Here is a 15,782-nt window from a genome sequence, read left to right on the forward strand (position 1 = left end):
TCCTCAATGTTGTCACTCTTGCTCTCTCGCTTGCTCTTTCATTCACTTTGAGACCAGTATTTCCTTATTGGTTTCCTTATGGGAAACACACAGTTACTACCTCTTGGTCCAGGAAAGGAGACTTCAGTGAGTGTGTGCAGAAAGGCAGGATAGGAAACCACAGAAGAGCAGGAGATATTCCTCAAGGAGTCCTTCTGCTACTTCATACCCAGATCCTTCATGCCTAACTCAGCCCAACCCCACGATGAACCTGATTGCTCTGTTCACCCGAGGTTCTGATGGACCCTGGTTTCACTACTTCAGGCATTGTCCGTGCTAAGCCTTCCTCAGGATTTCCTAGAAAAAGTCGAACACAGACACAGATATTTTATAGGAATATTGCACCTTTCACCCTCTCACCTGAAGTGCAAGAGACATAATCACAATTGTGATACACATAATGTCTCTTATTAGCCATTCTGTAATTATTCTAGGGAGAAAATAATCATATCATCATCATCATTATTGCTAACATTTTACTAAGTCCCAGGCACAGTACTAAGCACAAAACATCCAATACATTATATAACACATCAACAATATGAGATATGAAGTATCATCATTCCCACATCATGCCTGAGGAAGCCTACGTTTTCCCCAAGTTCTCATAGGCAGACTGAGATCCTGGGCAGTTTACCTCCAGATCTGGCACCTTAAACCATCGTGCTCTTAGCAACCACAAATTTCTACTCGCTTCCCACTTCTAGACTACAGCAATTGCAAGTCCCACGGAACCATTCCCAGCCCATTTGTTTACCGGAGGCATCTAGCTGACTGTGATGCCTGTTTGCAGCCCCTGATCGGGGATGCCAACTTTCCTCTCATTTCTTGCTTTACTGCTTTTCCTAAAGGTTGCCCTTTCTTTGATTCCACCTTCCTGCGTCTTTTGCCTCCCTCTCTGGCCCTGAGAAATCATCTAAGTTTGGTTTCACCTCCTTTCTTCAAATGGGATCCTCTTTTTGCAGCACCTCTGTCTCTGTTGGCTCCCTCTCTCATTCCAGCCCTTCCTCTCCTTCTTTTTTAACTGGTCTCCTGACATTCTCCACAGTAACAATTACAGGCTGGAAAAGCACTCTAAAAATTATAAAGTGCCATAAGAATGTTAGGTATTAATAATTGATGAAAATGCCATTACCATGTTCTGAGAAGCAGCATAGTACAGAATACGATGAGCATGTGTGCTGCTGTGAACCTTAGCTAAGCTTAAGTTCTGGTGTCACCATTTCCTGAAAGCTTGTCCTAAAGTATGTGACCCAAGCTTTCTGAGCCCCAGTGTTCTTATGTCTAAAATGAAGATAATACTGCTTACTTCACAGCATGGTTGTGAGGATTAGATTTGACATCTGATGCTAGTAGTGACCAGTGTTTACTAGTGCTACTAAGGAGCTGGCACTGTGCTATGGACTATTTTGAAGCCCTAATCCCCAAAGTGATGTATTTGTAGATAAGGCCTTAAAAGAGTTCATTAAGTTTAAATGAGGCCATAAGGGTGGAGCCCTCATCCAATAGGCTTAGTGTCCTTACAGGAAGAGACTCTCCTGCTGTGTACTGCACACGAAGAAGAGGCCATATGAGTGCACAGCAAGATGGCAGCCATCCAAAAGCCAGGAAGAGAGCTCTCACAAGAAGTCGAATCCACCAGCACCTTGATCTTGGACTTCTCAGCCTCCAGAACCATAAGAAAATAAACTTCTGTCTTTGAAATTTCTGTCTCTGAAATCACCTGGTCTGTGGTGTTTTGTTATGGCAGCTGGAACGGACTATACAACACCTAAAAGTATTACTGTATACAGAGGTAAAAGATAGGGCCTATAATTATTCTCACATGCAAAAGGAAATTGAACCTGAGGGAGGTTAAGTAAAATGTTTACAGCCCCATGAAGTGGCACCCTGGGGACTTGTGCTGAGTGCTGTCTGACTCTACACAACGCTCTTAATCATGACACAGTTTGCATCCTGTATCTACTAAAATGCACTAAATGTCCTGCATTGTTCAGAGAAGGTGCTCTCTTTTCCCATAGTTGACCCAAATGTGTCTGCTGGCCTTTTATAAGAACAAGAGGGCTGACATTTTACCAATGCAACCTCCAGGCTTCCCATAAGAAATCTTTACCTCTTCTTGTGTTTTCTATCCAAATGTTATTTATGTTGGAAATATTGAGATGATAAGGAGGTTTTTTCTTACTTAAGAACACTTTAAGAAATATTTATGAAAAGTAAAATTGCAAATGGTTTCTATAAACGTGTTCGGAGTTTTCCAAGGAAACTTGGATTAAGAAATATTATTTACTACTACTATTTTTTGGCATAGTATTTTCAGATATGGTTTGAAACCATGGATAATTAATCTGCCAATGTGTGAGTCGTAGTGTACTTTAACTGAGTGTTAGACATTGCTCAGACTGCCTGGTGCTCTTTGAAAGAAGCATTCCCATCAGACAACTCAGAGCAGTAGCACTCAATAAATATTCTGAAACAATATTTATATGTAATATACTTACAAATATAATCCCAAGAAAAGAATATAATGTGACATCTATATTATAAAAAAGAATTGTAATAAATAAGATATATTATACTTAATATATTAAAACTAATTTATAATAATATAATTGATATTTCAATAGAAAGAAAAATGAAACAGATGTTTTCTCTTCTATATAGAACTGCATTGAATTTGACAGATTCAGATGTGTTGAATCCAAGAATCAAATATCATAAGGGGATAATTTTCTAAAATAGTGAAAAAACTCTTAATAAAGTTCCAGAATAAACAAAGAGCAGTGAAACTGCAAGATAACTCATCCCTTAATGAGCAAACATGGATTCAACAACCTGAGCAAGCTGCTCCCATCCTCTGCCCAACCCCCTTCTTGATTGAAAATGGGCTGATGCTCTTAGCTTGTTGATGGATGAAGACACAGATGCCAGAGCAAAGCCAGGTGAGGATACAGCAGGCAACTATACTTAGGGAAACAGCAAGGAAAAGGTGGATTATTCTACTGGAATCTTGAACCAATAACCAACTAATCAGGAGATTCCTGGCATTGCTGCTGCTGTTCTAAAAGTTCCAGCCAGCCCTAGGACTCAGATCATCCCCAACGACACTAACCTGGAGCAGACAACTGCCTGAAGCTAGTGCCACACTGAACCTGGGACCTGGACATATTTGGATTGTGGAACTGTTGCTCCCCAGCTGGCTGTGCAGGTTGACCTTGGTCATTTTGTTAATTTGTATTAACATCACCCAGCATTTTACACACTACTTTAGACCCCATGTATCAAGTTATAGTAGAATTTACATATAATCTCCTCTTGATTTAGGTGTTAGTTTCATTCTTGGAAAATTCAGTGTGTACTAAAACAATGCAAAACGTTGTGTATATGTGTCAATTTGAGTTAGGATCTAAGGTCAGATAATTTTTAAGAGTTTATTCCTGACTTGACTATCCGGCAGTAACCTCAAAAATCCTGTGGAACTGAGAATAATTCTTTGTTGTCTGGGATTATCCCCACGTATTGCTGGATATGTAGTATCCTTGGCTCCTACTCACTAAATTCTAGCAGCTTTTTCCTCCACACCCTTGCCCCTCACACTGTCCCCATTAATTCAAATGCTTCCTAGACTACAGTATCTCTCTCTTTAGGAATTGCTAACAGAGATTAAAAACATACGCATTGAAGTTAGGAAGAGATTGTTTCCAATTTTTACTTGGACTTTCAACAAGTTATTGAAAACTAAGACTGGTTGGAGTTCACCTCTATATTAAAAGTCCCTTGAAATACTTGAACTAGATACAGTCTTATAAGTTTCCTTGAAATACTTGAAGAAAATACAAAGTCTCTTTTACCTAGAAATTGAATCATTTTTTCGTTGATCAAATTTCATGGCTATCTATCATGTTCTAGGGGCTTTAATAAGCATACACTAGGGGCTGAAACATGAGAAAATATATCCTTGTCTTTGAGAAGCAGCAGGAATAGTGAGAGAAACAAACAGGTAAACCTACCATTGCAACAATGGCAAAAAATTGTGTTAGTCTAGAGCTACCCAGAATAAAAAAAGACATCAAGTTAAATTTGAATTCCAAATAATCAATAAATAATCTTTTAGTATAGATATGACCCTTGCATTGGGGCACATTTGAATTTTATGGGAATTCCCAATGCGTGGAATACTTACACTGAAAAATTATTTGTTGTTTGTCTGAAATTCAAATGAAATTGGGTGTTCTGCACCTTACCTGGCAACCTTATGTTAATTACTGATACGATCAATATATTAGCATTGTCATGTCTGTGCTTAGTTGAAATATTTCAAAATAATTTAATTATTAACATATACAGAATTTTAAAGACTACTATGCCTTTATGTATAGATGAATACTTATATTTAAAAATGGCCTATTTACAAATAAGCCAGCTCACATAGCACTTGATAGACGGAAAAACTGGACTTCGAGTTTGAAAAATTTGTTTTATAGAAACATTTATTTTTTAAAACTTAAACTGTGTTTCTTAAACTTGGGGCCCAAGGCTAGGTTTCATGATCCCTCTGAGATGGTAAGCAACATTTTGTGTATCTCTGCACTTTTTTGGGGAACGAGATCATAGCATTTTTCAGATTCTCAAAAATCTTCAAAACCAAAACATATTAAGAATAACCAAACTCAAAACAAAGTTCAAAAACAACTCAGGGAATAAACCAAGGAGCTCTCATTCTCTTTCCCAAACATACATTTTCCAAGAATTTCATTCCTTCTACTGAAATTCTTCATTCGAGAGAGAGGTCACCTGAGTGACGTAAGTCCTTGGGAAGACCAGATCACCACCTTATGACTTAACAGTGAACACAAAGGACAGCATTTTTATTATGAACTAAAGCACTTTCCCTCTAAATGTCCTTTTCTTATCTCTCTGCTAAATGAAGTAAAATGGAAAGACAATACAAATTGATGGATGATTTTACTATTCAAGCATTACACCATATATGCCTCCTAAGGTTTTATTACATTTGTCCTCACATGTTTTTTTCCTTTTTTATTTTTTAAGGAGCAACATTACTATTGTTTATTAATCAGTGTGATGTGAGGGTGTTATGCTCTTGGAAACATCACCATCCTCTCCTACATGCTTTATGATGACTTGATCAGATTAACAGCAGTTAGCTTCATATTTGCAAGGTGCCTTCAAGAGACGTCCTGAATTCCCCAGCTCTACCCTTCTCCGTCACAAACACCGTTGACTTCTGGTAGCTGTAACAATAACTATTCTTCACGTTGTCCTTATATTTTAAATGCTTTCCACTAGCATTCACTGGCTGTTATAAGCACAAATTTAAGGACCAGAATCCCTTTGGGTAAGGTTTTTGGGCTTATTTGAGGTGGAGAAAATGCTCTCTCAGTCAGAGTTCAAGTAACCTTCTTTGGAAGATAGCTTTTAGAGCTTCATGGTCTGTGATAATCCAGATAATCAATTAGCTTGTGTGAACTAAATAGCATTAGTGTTCATCGGGGGCCAAAGGACAATCAAACATTGAAAGCTAAGTAATAAGAGAGAAAATATCTACTAAACACTTAAACTATGTGCCAAACACTTTACATGCATTTTTCTAACTTAATCCTCATAGTAACCTACTAGAAGGAATCTATTCTACCTCCTTTTTTTTTTTACAGACAAGCAAACTGAGGCACAGAAAGGTTAAACAACTTTATCGCATAGTTAGTGAGTTGGAATCTGAATTCTGCAGGCAGTCTAAGTCCAAAATTTTTACGTACAGTTCTCTAACAGTCAGTATACATCAGAAAAACATTATTACCATTACATAATTCTTCCCATCCTATTTTAGTGTAAATGTATGTCTCAGTCTTCTGAAATGATTACACTGAGAAATTACTGCAAGTTCAGATTAACTTCAATGACAATGAATAACGTAGAACATTCAGGAAAAACCAGTACTAGATGATATCAATTGAGGTTCATGAGTTGTGACAATCAACACAATACCATATGTGAGGCATTAGCTTACTGGAAAGTACATATACACTTTCTGGAACCCAGTCATCCTATGTTTTCCATTTTGCTCACCTCCTTGCAGATGGGCTTGTTTCTTTAGGGGAGATGCCTGAGTGTGTAATCAATGACATGAAACCAAAACCTGGCAGCAGTCTAGATTACAGAAATACTTTATGTGGCCTTTGCCTGTGCCCCCGATACATAGAACTCAACTGCAAAAACATCAAGACAATGCATACTGCTTAGAAGAAACCTGCCAATCAATAGTATCACCTCTACAGTGCCAGTGAGTTGGAGGCCAATTTAGATTTAGCTGCATCAGGTTAGAATACTGATGGAATGACTCATGTAAGAAAATCAGCCAGGGTCTCAACACCTTCCAAGTGCACTTATTGACAGTGCTTATTTTAATCCTGACTCTTCTGGCAGAAGGGCTGTTTTAAGAGGACAAGTAGAAAATACAACACAAGTGCAAATGGAATGGAATCAGCATGAAAATAAGCCTTATGTTTTAAGTATTTTGGAAAACTTATTGAAGAAGATGAATTTTAGGTTATGACTTAAGGTCAGCATATCAAAGCTTTGCCTTCCAGAGAATGTAGAAACCCCACAGACAACGTTTTATTGTTTATATGTATGGATGTACTTTTGAGATGTGTGAGAGTATTGTAGGGGTGTATATGAAAAAATCCTCTAAGAGAGGAAAGGAATAAACCTCCTGTCCCCCAGCTCAGGGAAGCTATGACATAAATATTACAAGACTACAGATAATTTGATCAATAATTCTCTGAAATAAGTAAGAGTACATTTCACACTAATATATGCAACACAAACACACTCCCTGTAGTGTAGATCTTGTTTATAAATTCAATTTGGGCACCATCCAAGGGAGCTGACTTATTCAAGTTAAAAAATAACTGAATTATGAATAGGTCTGGCCTCTAAGTAGAGCCTATGGCATCATGATGAAAATGACAGAGCTACTAGAGTGAAATTTTGCATTTGAGGATGACAATGCTGTCATGTGAATGTGTGGGGATGGCTGAGAAGACTTTCCACATTGCAAACACATTTGGCTCAATTTCCAAACTGTATCCATTACACTGTGCACCCTTGGCTCAGACTGAGTCACCATCCTTTCCTTGTATCTCCCTCCTGATCTCACCCAACACTGAACTCTTTACTTCCATGAGGTCTGACCCAGACCAATTGGGAAAGCTCAAGGCTCTTGCTATTTCCATTGCCAAGAAACTCCCCAAAGTAGGGCAGCCTAAAACTCCTACTGGCCCCCTGCCTCTGCTATCAGCTTCCTCCAATCCATCTTCTATACTTGCTGCCAAAGTGATAGTTCCAATATGAAAAATCTAACCGTGAAACGTTGGCTTAAAGCCCTTAAAATGCTGCCCCAGTATCTACAGAGTAAACTGTGAACTCCTTTACTTGGCTCACAAAGAATTTCAAGATCTGGCCACTGCCTAAATGTCAAGTCTCATCTGTCATTTCCTGCCTTGCTCTTTGTAAGTCAGCAATATTGAACCACTTAGAGTTCTCTGAAGGCACCAAGCCCTCTGCTGGCACCCTGCCTTTGCATATGCTCTGCCTGGAACAGCCTCCCTACTTGTGTGCCTGACAAACTCATTCAGTCTTCAAGCCTCAGTTCAAACTCAACCTCTTCCAAGAAGGCTTCTTTGACTCCCCCAAGCAGCCTGCGGTGCCACTTCTCTGGTGATCTCACTTGAGTTTGTGCACTCATCTTTAAAGACTCATCCTATTGTTTGAGGGCACAGCTCTCTCATCTCTATTTAAACTACATGAGCACAGGGACCACATCTTTCCATTCTTCGTCCCCAGTATCTTGGATAGTGCCTGGCATAGAGTGAGGCTCAATGCATGAATGAGTGAATGAATATGACATAGACATTCTCCTCAAGTGAACATGAGAATAAACAGTTCAATAAGTAGAAACAATTCTGACTTTAAGGACTGAGACCCGAGGTACACAAGCAACGCTTCCAGTGGTCTAGTTAGGCCAGTCTCCTGTACTCTGCTTAGTAACCTAACTAGCCAGAAAAAGCACTTTATAAACGACTGACAGACCTGTCCTTACTACTTAGCAGCCATTTCTTTGCAGTGAAGGTTTTGAGGGATATTATCCATTCAATCTGTCCAGAGTCATCTGATAAGGTCACCTAAAACTGATCACCAAAATCAATTCATAAGTACCCATTCTGTCTGTGACCATTGCTCTTCTCTAACTTGGCAACGAGTGAGAGGCAGTCTAGCACAATGGTTAAGAGTACACACCCAGGGGCCTTACACTCAATCCTGATGCCACCACATGCTCTCTATGCCTCTGTATGAACCTGTAAATTAGGGATACTAACAGTACCAGGCTCAGAAGTTTGTTCTGAAGATTAAATAAAGCGTGTTTATGTAATAAGTGCCTAGAATAGTATTTGTCACATAATAAACTCTAAATAACTGTAGTTATTATTATTATCATGTTTTTGAAAATGGAAAAAAGGAGACCTATTCCTCCTAACCTTCATAGAAATTAGTATGGAGACCTTAAACCGTCCAACCTCTCCACACACCAAGAGCAACAAATAAAGACAAGCCACAGATGTCCAAAGCCACGTGGAACAATTGCTTGGGATCCTGTCTCTTGTTCTCAACAAGTTGCTATTCTGATCTGAGCTCTGCCTGGTCCCAAAATCGGTTCTTCAACCAGAGCCTCATTAGCCACTGCCCTTGGGTGTTGGTGTTTGTGTCTTCTTAGAAATCTAGTTAAAACTTTGCACATGGACGCTGCTGTGGTTTGCGCTCTGGCTCTCCGGTCCTGTGTTACCTCAGGGAGAATTCTCAACAGTGGTTCTTCAGAGCTCAGCCAGGACAGTCCCACTATTACCACCAACCCCCCTGCCCACCAAAAATGGGAAGGACTTGAGGGAAAAGGGAGCATCCTGGCTGTGCAGTAGTGACTGACCTGTAAATACAGTGAAGTGTGGATTGAAGGGCCACCTGCAGATTCCCAAGTGCAACTTGTAATCACAAGCAACCTTAGAGTTGGCATTCACTTAGGAAAGAAAGTCAAAACAAAATGAAAAATCCTCCAGGAAGGCCTAGAGATGGACAAGTTTCTTTAAAAACTTTAAGTATTGGGTAAAAATGGCTTGTTTCCTTGGTATTCCCTCTGGGTTAGATTTTCTGGGCTTTTCCTCCCTACAGGAGTGGTAAAAAGTTTGTAACATGGGGGGCTGGCCCGGTGGCACAGCGGTTAAGTTCGCACTTTCCTCTTCGGCAGCCCGGGGTTCACCAGTTGGGATCCCGGGTGTAGACCTACGCACTGTTTGTCAAGCCATGCTATGGCAGGTGTCCCACATATAAAGTAGAGGAAAATGGACATGGATGTTAGCTCAGGACCAGTGTTCCTCAGTAAAAAGAGGAGGATTGGTGGCAGATGTTAGCTCAGGGCTACTCTTCCTCAATAAAAAGAAAAAAAAAGCTTGAAACATGGACATGGGAGAAAATTCCAAGGTGGCACAAAGTTCTAAGGTGGTAGAAATTCTACTGTAGCCTAGGCCTTCAGCCAGATTGTCAAAGGAATTACTGTGTCCTAGTCTGGCTCACCAACGGTCAAAGCCTGATAACTATAATGAGAGTGTACATCGCATTGATCAACATCCACTCTCAGAGACTTCCTCATGAACCTGCAGCAGTGGCAGTTCTCATCAAGAATTTGAGGCTTTTCTTGTACACTGCTGGTGGGAACACAACTGGTGCAGCCACTGTGGAAAACAGTATGGAGATTTCTCAAAAAATTAAAAATAGAAATACCGTACAACCCAGCTATCCCATTACTGGAAACTTATCCAAAAAACTTGAAATCAACAATTCAAAGAGACTTATGCAACCCTATGTTCACTGCAGCATTATTCACAATAGCCAAGACATGGAAGCCACCCAAGTGCCCTTCAACTGATGAATGGATAAAGAAGATGCTGTATATATATACAATGTAGTACTATTCAGCCACAAAAAAGACAAAATCATCTCATTTGCAACAGCATGGTTGGACCTTGAGGGTGTTATGTTAAGTGAAATAAGCCAGACAGAGAAAGACAAACACCACGTGATTTCACTGATGTGTGGAAGATAAACTAATACGTGAACAAAGAGAACAGTTTAGTGGTTACCAGAGAGCAAGGAGAAAAGAGGGCGGGCATAAGGGGTAAAGGGGCTCACTTATATGGTGCCCAACAAATAATAATGTACAACTGAAATTTCACAATGTTATGCTATTGTGACCTCAGTAAAAAGGAATTCGAGGGTTTTGAATCTCACCCAACACAATTTTCAGACACGGCTGTTGTTTGGAAGTTTAGAGTTTCATCTATTTGGCCCATGCTGAGAAAGCCATTTCGTTTCCTGAGATGATAAAACCTCATGATTGGAAACTACCTCAAAGGTATACCATTGGATGCAGGTCCAATTATTCTGTTGTCTGTTGCTGCTAAATCCTAGCATACAAGTCTAGGCTGAATTATTTAACATTGTCATTAAAGATTTTAATATAGATTCTCTTTGGCCTGATGTGCCAATGGGTAGGTGTTCAGTTAGCATTGTAGGGGCCTGTATAAAAATATCCAAGAAGGAAGACCCAGTATAAGTTACAAATCTATAAATTCAATTATGTGCCAGGCTGTATATACCAATTTCACATTTAATGCTTTATACTTACTTTTAGAATTCTGTATTTGAGCCCCTAAAGCCATTCTCCTACTTAAAATATTTCCTTTTGTCAGTGCCTTGAAAAAATGATCTAAGCATGTTTCATTCTCAGTTTATTCATAATCTTCTAATATTTTGCCAAGGGTCAGCCTTCTGGACATTGAATAAGAGTTTTGTCCATAATTCATACCATCCCATCCTATTATATACCTAGGTTCAAATAATTTTCAAGCATTGGGATCCATCCTGGCTGAATCTAAAATCCAGTCACGAAATTTAGATGCCTAGAAAAGCTGAGTAGAAGTAAGAATTATAACCTAGCAATACTATCCATCTTAATTGTTGCATACTATTATATCTCATATGAATTGGCCCAATACATATACATCCATTCCAAAATGACTAATGTAAATGTGATAAGGACAGGTGGCAAGCTAATTACAATTTAGAAACAAATTGGCTGGATATTGGACTGTACCTCATAATGGACAAGAGGAATACAAAAGAAAGATTTAGCTAAATGTTAACTGAAAATGAAAAGTTTTCAGAGGATTGTAGTCATCCAACATTCTCACGCAGTCCAAGGTTACACAGAAAGTAGACAGTCAATAATCATCTTGGTTGCTTTAGGGGATGTTTTCTTCAATAGGATTTTGGCTGAAGTGAAGCTCCTAATGTTTTTTCCTAAGGTCAGTCTCATTGGTGACTTTATAAAGACAAATTGGTCAAAACCAAGCTTTTGAGTTCTGAAAATTAATATGATTTTATAAAAAAGATGACTGTTGACGTTGATTGTCCACAAAGAGCTACCTCCTGGACAGGTTATTTATATGGGACAAGTTAAGACTTCAAAAAGAATTCAGCCATTTTACTATGAAATAAAGCTATACTGTTAATAACAAAGGTACCAGAACTGTCTATTCACAAAAGGTGCATTTGTATACACCTTCTCTTTACATAAAATCGAAATACAAAAGGTCATGGATGAATTATCTGCCAATTTAGTTGGAATTAGAATAATTTTATTTTTCTAAATTGTGGTAGTGACAAGACCGAAAGTTCCTGCCATGGAGGCAAACCATGGTGCAAGTGAAGACAGAATATTTGGGGACAATCGGGTTTGACTGAGCTTCTGCAATGGCAACTAAATTCTTGTGAGAGCCTGATTTAAAATGAATGAGGCAAAACACAGAAATCCAAAGTACCTGGTAGACTTCTTCACCTGTTTGTCCTAAATAGAACTCAAATGAATATCCCAAAAGGAATCCTTTGTGCTTCCTCCACCTTATTTTGTACAACCCCGCTCTTCTTCAGGCTCAGTTAGAAAGGTTTCACCCATCAAATACACATGGGAATTTAACATCCAATAAAAGTGCCCTTCCAGTCAGTAAGAAAATATGCGTTATTCAATAAGTGGTATCAGAAAAATAATAGACCATCTAGAGAAAAAAATCAAACAAAGTTGGATATGGACCCCATTCCTTAAATTACTTCAAAGCCTAAAAAGGATTAAAAGGAAAACATGGGTGATTTTTTTTATGACCATAGAATTACCATAGATTTCATATAAAGACACTCAACTCAAACTACAATACATTTTTCTTGATCAATAGAATGACATGCAACTGGAAGATTATATCCAGCACATTTGAGATAATGATTACTTTTAATCTTTAAGTCTTTAATGTGTAAAGAATTTCAACCTATTGTCCATTAGGAAAAAAAATAGGCCAACAGCATGAACAAAGAGTATACACACACACACACCCCTATAAATGGATTATAAACATAACACCCTAATAATTACAAGAATGCAGATTAAAATGAAAACAAGATACTACTTTTTACTTAATATTCTACTAAATCTGTCTGATAATGGAGTTCATAGAAATCAGGGCCACCACGTTTCACGTGTTGCACAACACCAGGAGTGACCGTTCACATAGGATTGCATGTTGTACATTATGGAAGACATGGGGAAAACAGGTCATCTCAAAAACTCACCGTTCTGACATTGTAAATTGATACACATTAATGTTTTAAAGGCTCTAACCTTAGAACTAGTATCTCATCTTTAGGAAATTATCTTGCTCATAGCCACTGGGAACAGATTTACAGGTTATGCACTGCGTAACGGCAGAGGGTCCCATTCCCATAGTCTGTGGTGTGAATGCCACCCCTACAGGAGTTGGGTAAATACGTGACCTCTGACTTGGACAGCTTCTCACACATGCATGTGTGCAAGGACATATATACAAGGATGTTCAATGCTTCAAAATTTACAATAACAACAAAAAAACTGGGGGAAAAATATGTCGTCCAACAAGGAATTTGCTTGAATCATTCGTGGCACATACATGGAATAGATTAAGGGGCAGCCATTAAAATAACAAAGTAGTAGCTCTCTGTAGGTGACAATTTGGGGAGATCTCTCAGGCATATTTTTAGTCAAAAAAGCAAAATTCAGAGTAGTACAAATATATGCTCTGAGTTGTATTTTTGGAGTGTGTGTGTGTTTAAGGATAGATATGCTTTTAAAAAACAAAGAACTTTTCAGAAAAAAAGACTGTGAAAGGAATTTGCTGACAATAATTTCCACCAAAAAACTGAGAAGCTGGCAGGGGGTGTAGCTCAGTGGTAGAGCGCATGCTTAGCATGCATGAGGCCCTGGGTTCAATCCCCAGCACCTCCATGTGTCTTCCTTTCTACTTCCTTATAAGCATGTCACCAAAAAACGGAATCTGGAGGGGGAGAGTATCTATTTAGCAATGTATACATTTTCGTGTTCTTTGAAAACATTTTAAGTACAAACATTACATTTCAACAAAATAAGCAACTTTATAGAAAACAAATTCAATTTTCACCATTTGAATTGAAAACATTATAAAAGAGTAGTAACACTAGGGGATTTGGAGGAAAAATAATACAGAAGAGGTGAAGTACATGCCACAGTTATCTCACTGAGCCTGAGTATCCTTCTAGAGAAAATCAAGTCACCATTACCAACAGCACAGGCACAGATCAGTTACAAAGGGCCAGAGGAAACCTCTTCAAAGTCAATGCCTGAGTTTATGTAAGCTAAAGCAATTAGAAACACCAAGTTGCTTTGATGTGGCATTCCTTAATCAAACATTTCCATATAGTTCAGTCTTCCATGATTCCAAAATCACAAATAGCTTGAATTCAGAATTAATTCTCTGCTCTGCTCTAATTTGTGAGCTTTGGACCATAAAACAGTTTTTTATAACATAAAATAATGAAGTAAATGATTTTTTTTTCTATTCTGATGTTTGCAAAACACCAATAAGGTTCATTCTCAGATGTTTAACAGATTCTATTAAATATTGGTATAGATACGGTAAGTACTATGTGCTGTCAGAATAAAGAAGTGCCAAAGTCTCAAACTTTAGAGGTCTTCTTAATCCTCCCAAAATAAAAAAGACTCTTTTCATTTATATAATTATGAGTTCACCAGTTCATAAGTGTATTTATTAATAAAAAGAATACAAGAATAAGTAAGTAGATAAGTACTTACGTTGGTAGGTAGGTAAGTAGATACGTGAATGAATGGATGGATGGATGGATGATGGATGGATGGATAAACAGTTAACTAATACCAATAGAAAAACTTTCCACAAATAAGATCATACTCTTGCGCTATTTTAATTAAAATGTTTATTTTATTCATTTTGTCTTATTGATTTTATAGAAGGAAGCATAAAAGAAAGTGAAAGAATTGCTGAACTTAAAATAAATTTTTATTAACATTATTTCCTAACATATTATCTAAAGTACAAGGAAAGGTATAATGATAAAGAAAGAATATTTAATACATTGGTACTTTTTTCAAATTGCATTTTCCAACTTTGGGTATTGATATCTCTTGATTCTGATATTAAAATAAGAAATTTAGCATACTTGGTCTCTCCCACATGCATCTTCCAGATTTCGTCAAATGTTTTATTATTTTACATTGTCAAGATTTATGGCATTATTATTCTACAAACTTAATTCCAATAGCTATTTTTTTCATGCGTAATATTTAAATGTGTTTGGTTCTTACTTCCCATCTTCTTTTTATATTTTCTCCATTTCTGAGTAACTAATTTTGATACATCCTTTGATTGTTGTCTTTTATTTATCTAATAGTTTTTTCAAGAAGGGCTCATAGATTCTCCCTTTCCTCAGTTCTTGACTTTTTAAGTCATATTTCCTTGAAGGACATCTTAGCCAGAATATAAAATATTTCCGTTATGCTTTATTTTCTTTACCATTTTACAGATAATTCTCTACTATCTTTTGACATCAGATGGAGAAGTCTAAAGTTAATCAGATCTTTCTTCCTGTTTAAGTGACACCTTTTATTTCTGCCTGGATGCCTTGAGTCTTTCTTAATCCTTGCAGTTCAGAAATTTAACCAAAATAATATCTTGGTTTTGATCATTTTTTGTGAATTCTCTTGTTACCATTGTGTTTTTTAATCCTCACTCCCAAATTTTCCTCTTTTCAGGAAAGTTTTCTTGTACTATTATCTTCATAAACTTTTTAAATAGTTTAGTTTTCTTCCAAATATCTTTAGTTTGTGTATGTTTCATTTTGTTTGATAACTGTTACCTACCTGCTAGTCGCTTAATCACTTTTTCATCTTTCAAAATAATTTTTTATATTTACTTAAGCTTATCCCCAAATCTAGATCTTCACCTCTTAAGTGTTGTTCTTCAAGTTTTGGCTCTTCTCAGTCTGTCTATGACTCTTCACTCCGCAGGTAGTTGCTTGTTGTACTTTGTCCAGAGATTTTAGTCATAACGAGTGGGAGGGTTAGGCTGTGCCAGCACTAGAGTATAATGACATTTTGAAACTATGGAAAACTATTTGTTAAAACACTTCTTCTGTTTCCTGTGGTAGCTCCTCTTATAATCTAAATCTACTTTTTGTTTCATTTCTCTTCCTTAATTTTTTTCCCTCAAGTTTCCATACATGGGTCATTTTTTTTGTCT

At 37.6% G+C, this 15,782-nt stretch overlaps 1 non-coding gene across 1 annotated transcript; it reads left to right on the forward strand.

Moving 5' to 3' along the window:
* Positions 1–13,405: 13,405 nt before the first annotated feature.
* On the forward strand, positions 13,406–13,477 carry TRNAA-AGC (transfer RNA alanine (anticodon AGC)). Its single transcript has one exon. It is a non-coding gene; the product is annotated as a tRNA-Ala (tRNA).
* The last annotated feature ends 2,305 nt before the right edge of the window (positions 13,478–15,782 follow it).

The sequence above is a fragment of the Equus caballus genome, chromosome 18, assembly GCF_041296265.1.
Source record: "Equus caballus isolate H_3958 breed thoroughbred chromosome 18, TB-T2T, whole genome shotgun sequence".
Lineage (NCBI taxonomy): Eukaryota > Metazoa > Chordata > Mammalia > Perissodactyla > Equidae > Equus > Equus caballus.